Genomic DNA, 9,200 nt, shown 5'->3' on the forward strand with positions numbered 1-9,200 from the left:
CAGGATTTGATGCTGGCATCCTCTACATAATCTTATTTGTAATTCGATTACTTAATTTCCAGCCATTTTATGTGTCTCCTCCAATGCTCAGTTGTATTTTTTGTTTCATTTACCAAGATCTGATTCTCATAAACATAATTCCCTATTTTTGCAATCAGCTTTCACAAATGCAGATCACACAAAGAAGTCAGTGCTTGCCTGATTTCTCCCACAGTCAGTTTATTGAAAGTAAACATAAAGTTTATAAAGAAAATAAAAACTGAAATTCAACTCAGATCCATCTGGTGGAGTTGTACTATAAGTTATAAACCTTCTGTTGCCATTCTCTTCCTTTGTTCTCATATTGCTCCTGACAAAAATGAACCAGATTTATTAACTTTGTGGAGCTTTTCATCCATATTAAAATATTTTTAACTGGTTTTGAAGCTCTGTATTTACAGCCAAGATTTTTAACTGGTTTTGAAGCTCTGTATTTACAGCCATTGTTAGAAAGAACTCCTGAGCACAGAGATCACTGATGGGCTGACCAAGAGTGGCTTTGAGGGCTTGTACCAACCCACATTCCCACTTGGATTTGCAATCCCTCACATTTGTTTCAGGCTTTGGGTGAGGTTCCAGATCAAAATTTCTGAGCTTGCAGGGCTATGAGTTACATTAATACTGGAAATGAAGAATGATCAAGAAATAGAATTTAAGTTTTTCCAAGCTACCTTTGATCACTTTCCACAAACCTTCATGCAGCTCAAATCCCACTTTCATGACCATTTACCAAAAGCCAGTTTTAGAACCTTGTAAACCAGGATCTGCAGGAAATGAACTTTCAATTTGCTCTGGAACTCAGGCAAGAAATAGAAGCAACATCATTTTACTTACCTGATGGCTTTCAATAAATACACTTGCAATAAAAGCAGGGTACTTTTAGTCCTCAGGAGGAGATTGTGTTACTTATTATTGTGAATTATTTGCTGCATTTTGGCCATACCAAGAACCTTGTTTTCCCTCTTCCTCCCCTGTTTTTGGCTGCAGAGGCATGTTTGGAATGACAGCTACCAATCAGATGAACATCTTGTACCTTTAGTCACATCAGATCCCATTTAAGATGGTCTGGAGTATTGAAACAATTTAAATTTAGGGAAACCCTGGATAGCTCCATCCCTTTTGGTTGATAGGAGAGGGCTAATTAAGTCCACTGGGGAGCAAAACCCAAGCAGGGTTTGATTTACTGCCAAAATTTTCCATCACACTTCCCAGAACAACACAGAACAACACATTAAATTGCCATGTTCTGTCATTTTTTAGCATTCTTCATAAAATAAAAAGATTTCCTTGCTCAGCCAGAGCTCCTGGTTTGATCTCAAACCTTGGGCTCAGCCAAGCACAGGCAGGAATGAACTCAACACCTCCAAGCATCAGAATTTCCCTGATGAAAAGAGGAGTGTTCACCTCGAGGTGTGCAGTGCAGACCAGGCCATTAATTTGTGCCTTGAACTAAAAACACTCAGTGCCTTTATAGGCCCTGCTTGACCCAAAACTCAACCCAAAGCATCCCAAATTGGAGCCAAGTTGGGGGTTTGCTGTGAGGCCAGGAGATTTTCGGGTTTCATGGCCATGTTTCAGGCTCTGTGACCTGCAGCCTGCACATCTGAAGGCAAAGCAGGCTGATACCTCCAAGGAAAAGCACTTTGCTGTAATAAATGGGAGGCTTATTTCCAGTGAATACAGCTGCTGGGAAGTGTTTTATTTGCTCACTTTATGAGGGTAAAAGAAATGAACTCGTTTTAAGCCATTCAGGTTTAAGACAGGTTTTATCTCCCTGGTTGGAGGGAAAGATTAGCACTTATTAGAGCCTAATCTTAATGATATCCATTTATAAATAGAGCTTCAAATTGTCTAAAATATTTAAACATGATGAAATGTAAAGACTTAAGACAGCTGAAGTCTTTAGAGAGAAAAGAAAAATTTCAAAAGCTGAAGATTTATCTACAAAGATTAAAGCAGCTTGAATGGCAAAGCCCTTAAAAGAAAACAAAATACCAGGAGACAGAAAACAGAATCTTTTGCTGCGTCTGTACAAGGCAAATTAAGTTATAGATGTGGTAAAATGGCTTAATAAATTATAAAAATTTAACCATTTAGCTGCTGTTCCATAGCCAAAGGCATCACAACTGTTTACTTTTTTCTAATCCTGTTTTTCTGAATTTTAGACAGTCTTTGCTTTCCGTACAGAAGACTGTTAATGCATTGTGCCATTTTCAGGTTTTAAAAATAGAAATGGTTTTGGGGTTTTTTTTTCCCCCAAACTGTAGGAAAGAGAGAACACAACTCTTGTTTGTGTGCAGGTATTGAAGTGAAGCAGCAGGGGAGTTCCTGGCTGATCACAGGGTGAGGCAGGTTACAAGCACAGCCTTGCAGACATTCCACACTGAAATTTCCACCTCTGCCCAGCATCATCCTTCCCTTTGACTCAAAAGCTTCCCCATCGTGAGGGAAATGGTGTTTTATGCCCAAACCTCGGGGGAGCCTGGCTATGAAAAGCCTTTTCCTGAAGGTTTTCAGTGGAGGATGGGTGTGAGGAGCAGTGTCCTGGTTTGAAAAGCCAAGTGTGTGCTAAGGAAGGCAGGAGCCTCTCTTGAAATGGAAAATGTAAACCCTTCATCTGTATTATTATAATTTTGAAATTAAGGGACTCACAGGCAAAGAAATGGGAGTAGGAATAACAGTTCTTTATTAGGGAAAAAAATTTAAAAATTGAAAGAAAATATAAAAATAAAAATGCAGTAATACAACACAACACTGCCAGAGTGAGAGCAGTCCCTGCCCCCTGTGTGTCAGGGCGGTGTCCCAGCCCCATCCCGTGGGGGCTCAGCCCTCCTGCAGTGCCAGCTGTGGCTCTGCTGCAGCAGGGATCCTGCACAAGGGGGGAGTTTTCCTCTGCAGCTCCAGGGCTGCTGCAGATGGGCCTGGGCTGCTCTGGGAGTGCAGGGCAGCACAAAGCTGCTCCTCTGGGAGTGCAGGGCAGCACAAAGCTGCTCCTCTGGCAATGCAGTGGCCAATGGCTGCTGTGCTGTCCCAAAGCTCAGATTGTACCCAGGTAGGAATGCTTGGCTCCTCCCCTGGGCGGAGCATCTCCCCATGGGATGGTGGGATTGGATCAGCCATGCAGGGACACTCTCTGGCCATGGACAGAAGATAATTAATAATTAATGACCTTTTAACAGCAGAGAATTAATAATTAATGACTCATTAACAGAAGTGATCTCCTGGAGGGAGGATTGGCTGTGGGAGAGATAAAGAAAACTGCCCAAAGAACAGCAGAGAACTGCCCCAGCTCTGACAGATGGGAATTGAACACACACCCAGCTACACCCGAGACAAGCAGGAAGCCAGATAAATGCAGGGATCTCCAGAGCTGAGAGGGCTTTTCCAGCAGGATCAGGGCCTTTTTCCAGCCCTGCCTTTTTCCAGGTGTGCCTTTCAGGAGATGTCCCCATCAGGCTGAAGTCCCCATGGCAGCACGGATCCCAAACAGAAGGATTTTCCCTGGGCATGCAGGGAATGAGCAGCTGGGTTTTTGTGGAAGGCTGGGCTGAATTTGCTTTACTTCTCCTCACCTGATCCATGATGGCATTTGAAATGCCCAGGGTTATACAGATGTGAGCCGGAGCTCACCTTGCATCCTTCCTTCTGCTGCTCGGGCTCACAGCCCTGCTGCTCTTTCCTGATATCCCAAATTCCTCAGTGCTGCTTTTCACGGCCAATGCAAGGCTTTTGCTGTCTTTCCATTATTTGCTGTTAATACAGGTCTCAAAGAAGCTCCTGGCCGGTTTAGAGCAGCTTTTACCTAAAGTCAGCAGAGAATTCTGTTGTTTGAAGTGCTTAGTAACCTTTTCCTTCCATTTTCACAACTCCAGCACCTCAGTTTCTTTCCATTCCACAATGAGAAAAACCAGGAATCAGGAATTTGCTTACAATAACATGCACAAACTGCCTAGAAAGATTCAAACTAAAAAATCCTCAACTGAACTTTATGTATTGGCATTCACTTGGCATAGTTAGTGAGTGTACTCACTTCTGCAATTCATCTCTGTTACAGATTTGCAGAGCTTCTTCAAAGCCTTGCCAAGTTATTTTGCGTGTCATCATCAATATTTTCTTCAGAAACTGGATATGAGAAACAGCAAATGGGCAGTTTATATGTGAATAATGATTAGTTTGAGCAGCAATACCAAATCATTTCCCATAGCCCTGGTAGAAATAGTTCAACAACTCCACATCTATAAAAGAGGGGAAGACACAAAAAAGAATGCAGATCACAGTCCAGTTTTACAGCCAGAATGCCAACAGATCATCTTTTAAAGAACTTTCACTGGAATTGCTTACAAATATGAGGAAATATTGCTTATTTAGCACATCTGTAGGAGAGAGAGAGATGCTTCCCTGGAGAAGAGCTTTTTAATATAGTCATTAAAATAATTCTGTCTTGCAAAAGTTTGCAGTTTTAGTAGGCTGTGTATGAAACATGGATGGTTTGGTCTGCTTGAACTAAATTCCTTTTTGTAGCTAAACCACTGCAGTGGCTTATTGAAACATAAAAAATCTAAATCTCAGATCCTGCTTTTCTGGGATGGCAGGGATATCAGCCCCTAGAGGTCACATTGCTGTCATTTGTGATTTGCTGAATAACTGAGATCAGCAGGCAAACCCTCCTGGGGGCATTGGGATGCAGGAGGGACAGAAAAGTGGGGGGAGCAAAAGTGATTTGTGCATCCTCCTAAATCTTAATGGTGTTAAAAAAAGGACTCGCCTCATTCCTGGTTCAAAACTTTCCATTATAAAACATCTCTGTAAGTTCTGTGATAAAGAGAGGAGGGTGAGAGGGGATACTGGGAAAAATTCCTTTCTTTGAGGGTGGTGATGCCCAGAGCAGCTGTGGCTGCCCCTGGACCCCTGGCAGTGCCCAAGGCCAGGCTGGACATTGGGGTTGGAGCACCTGGGACAGTGGAAGGTGTCCCTGCCATGGCAGGGGGGAATGGGAGGGTTTTTAATGTCCCTTCCAAACCACTCTGGGATTCCATGAAATTCTTGAATGTCTTGCTGCAAGCCATCAGAATTCCAAATGTCTGGAGAAATGTCTTTTGTCAGTTCTGTACAAGTTTGCAGGATGTAAACTTTGAAAAGCTTTTTCTTCTCTGTGACCGTGTTCCCAGGGATCTGAGGATGAGGGAAGAGACGAGGATCTGACTCCATGTTTCAGAAGGCTGATTTATTATTTTATTATATATACATTAAAACTATACTAAAAGAATAGAAGAAAGGACTTCTTCAGAAGGCTGGCTAAGGATAGAATAGAAAAAGAATGATAACAAAGGTTTGTGACTGAGACAGTCCAGACAGCTGACTGTGATTGGCCATTAATTAGAAACAACCACATGATACCAATGACAGATGCACCTGTTGCATTCCACAGCAGCAGATAACCATTGTTTACATTTTGTTCCTGAGGCTTTTCAGCTTCTCAGGAGAAAAAAATCTTAAAAAAGAGTTTTCATTAAACATGTCTGTGACACTCCTCTATGAATTTAGTCACAGAAATGCTCATTGCATGTAGGCACAGAGCTCCTTGAGTGGAACCTGGAGCTCTGGATAAACCATTTAAGGGCAGTGGAAGGGAGAGGAGAACATCTCATGAAGCTCATCTGAAGCACTGACTGCAAATTCTTTCATTCCATGCAAGAATTCCTTTCTTGATTTAATTTTAAGAACTACAACTGTCAATATATCCACCTCTCACACAGTCTGCTCCATACCCGTCCAAAAAAGGGGGAAACTTTATCCTTGGATCATCTCAATGGAAGGAATGTCCAACATTTTTGACCTCCCAGCAGAGGTGGGATTCTCTGAGTTTACATTGTGATTTTGGCTTTAAGGTACCTCAGTGCTGCCTGAATCCTGTTGGCAATGCCAGAGCTCTTTCCCAGATGGAATTCCTGCTGTGCCTTTCACAGAACACTCCTGACAGGATGCCATCATTGAATTGAATCATTGTAAACACTGGTACCCCACAGATGGGCTCTTTTTCCATGTAAAAATCCCACAAAAATGTACTCTGTGTCTCACAACATAAGGAGTGTTCAAGTTACACCCTTGCTCATGGCTCCACCAGAATTCAGGGAAGAAATTAGCACATGGTCAAAGTTTGCACAAAAATGCCTTCATGGTGCAAATGCTGTTGTCTGGTTGTTGGGTCATTACAGGCACAGGCAGAAATATCCACCAGGAAGTTGCTGGCAATCCTGCAAATAAAGGAGGAAAGCATTCACCTTGTGACTCCAAAAACATCAACAAAAAACCAAACAAATACAAAGCATCTGCTGGATTTAAGAACAAAAAATTAAAAGGGAAAGAATTGCTTCTCATTTAGAAGAGCTTCAGTGGAGTCCTTTCTTTGTCCCAAAAAGCAATAGAAATTCATCATCTCTGCTGGCATGCCAGAGTTAGAGACTAAAACATTGGTCCTGCAAGTAAATACAAGGGAAGGTCTTGCTGTTAAAAATTCATGTAAAAATCATTCCAGCAGAGGAATAAGATCAGATATTTTCTTCCAGTTCCAGCAAGCTGACAAAGGAAAGAATTAGATACCAAGTCACAGCGTGCATGAATTAATCAATATGGATTTCTAATGCATCTCCCTGAGAGCTGCAATGAGAGGAGCAGGCAATTATTGCATGGCCAAAACCAAGCTGCTACAGACTCAGAATTCTTATTCTGACATTTAAGTTCCTCATCTTTTTTACAACTTAATGAATAAAAACTGTAGTTAACTATTATTAAGGAGATTTTAATTTCAGAAATTAGACCTTATAAGCTTTATATTTCTTAAAGCCAGTGATCTTTTTCAGCACTCCCAAAAAACCATGGGGCCTTCATATTCAAAGGAAAGAGAAATGTATTTAGTGCTAATCATTACTGTGAACTTTGGGTTTTCATCAGTTGCTAAATGGCCTTGGCATTAGAAAATATCACAGTGATAACTAATGTCACAGAACATTAACAATTCCATTTTTCTTATCAATTAAGATGACCTTACCTACACTTGTTTTTTATTTGAACAAGAGAAATCTAAACACATCATGGATATTACAGCCCAACTACCACAGAGTTCTCTAAATGATTTTCCTTACCCCAGGCTTTCCATAATTCATCTCTGAAGGCCCTAATTAAAACAGCAGTTATATAATCAGTAAAAGCAGGATTTTCTTTTTCCTTTCCTTTCCTTTCCTTTCCTTTCCTTTCCTTTCCTTTCCTTTCCTTTCCTTTCCTTTCCTTTCCTTTCCTTTCCTTTCCTTTCCTTTCCTTTCCTTTCCTTTCCTTTCCTTTCCTCCTACAAATGATCTGCCATTTATCCAAGCCTTTAATTTAAGAACCAGCCCAGTTTTCACACCAAAAAACATCACATTTATTTTTCATTAAAGTAACTTTGTCAATAATGGTAGTGTGGAAGGGTGTGGGGAATTTCTGTCTCCTCTTAGCATCCCTTTGGCAAATGGAAAACATAAAATGGCATAAAATAATGGACATCTAAATGACAGTGGAGATGCTTAAGAAAAGGGGTTCACAACTGAAAATGTGCTGGTTACAAATGAAAATTTGATACTGGCAAATTCCATCATTAAAAATAAAGTTTAATTACCTCCAATTCCCTCCCGGCATCCTTGCTGGATGTAATAAATCATTGTTCAGCTTTAAAACAAATTGAAAAGCAGATTAAGGACCAGAAAACTGAAACAGAAATTAACGTAAAGGCAAAATTTACATTTCCAAGGTGTAACAGAAAAATGGAGGCAGCAGTCCTGGGTGTCCTGGAGTTGGAGGTTCTTCTTTAATTAAAAACAAATTATTTGTTTTTAATTAAATTATGAGAAACAACCGTGGACATCCTCACAATTTCTTTGTCAAGCTTTGCATTTTTACACTGACAACCAACAAAAGATAATGGAAAGAAGTAAAATTGAAAAATATATATTAGTTAAGACTTTTTTCTCTTCTTCCTCCTGAACTTCCTTAAACCAGGCTCAGCTGGACTGTAATTCCTTTGTCCAACCACTCCCACAGCTCAGCTTGGCCTAAGCTGAGCCCCTCCTCTTTTTGGGACCATTGCAAAATTTGATCATTCCCATGGTTGTGAGAAAAAATTATTCAAATAGAGGCAAAAAGGTTTGCTCAGTAATTTATGATAAAGAAGGAAATAACTAATGCTTGATAAATATGAAGAATCCCCATTTATATTGAAATACCAGTTCTTGTTCTCTGGGAAAAATGCAGCATCTCAGGAATAAACATTTCATGTCCATGCTTAGAGCACTTCTCCAAGACAGAAAATTTTTGCTTGGTGAATTCCCAATGTCCCCATTCCCCAAGCTTTATCCAACATCACTCTGCATGACAATATTAAGAAATGTTTCCAAGGGTTGGGAATCTAAATAAAATCCCAGATGTTTTCTGAGCAGTTTGGAGTCCCTGTCCCTCCCAGATCAGCTGTTGGTGCTGCTGGTTTCCAATTCCACTGGGCAGTGCCTTGGATCCATCACAGATCAGAAAATCATTGCCAAGCAAACATTTAGGACATGGGCGAAAGTGGAGAATAACTGGCAAAAAAATTATTCTGAAAAAAAACTGTAGAGGATTTACCATCTGTTTTGTTTTCCATCCAGGTACTTCTGGGCTCTGAACAAGCTTTTGTGCCTTGGAAATTCACCAGTTCTCTGAAAAAAATCCCTTGTTGCCATGGAAATACCATCCCTTCCCGATGAATCCTTCTTGAAGGTGGAGGACTTTGGCAAGAGTAAACGCAAACTTTTTGGGGTTTTTATAAATGATGTGTCAGACAAAAGTGGCTGGAGCAGGGAGAATTCCTCACCCCCAAAAAACACTCGTGGTACCATCACCTGCATGGGAGAACATGAAGTAGCTGTGGTGGGGTCCTTGTCCATCCTCAAAACACATCCAGAGTGCCCAAAACACCATCCAACCCCACATTATCCACCCCAAAACACATCCAGAGTGCCCAAAACACCATCCAACCCCACATTATCCACCCCAAAACACATCCAGATGCCTAGCTATCCATCCTCACATTATCCATCCCCAAAACACATCCAGAGTGCCCACCTATCCATCCCCATATGATCCATCCCAAACCA

This window comes from Ammospiza nelsoni, chromosome 10 (assembly GCF_027579445.1).
Source record: "Ammospiza nelsoni isolate bAmmNel1 chromosome 10, bAmmNel1.pri, whole genome shotgun sequence".
Classification (NCBI taxonomy): Eukaryota; Metazoa; Chordata; class Aves; order Passeriformes; family Passerellidae; genus Ammospiza; species Ammospiza nelsoni.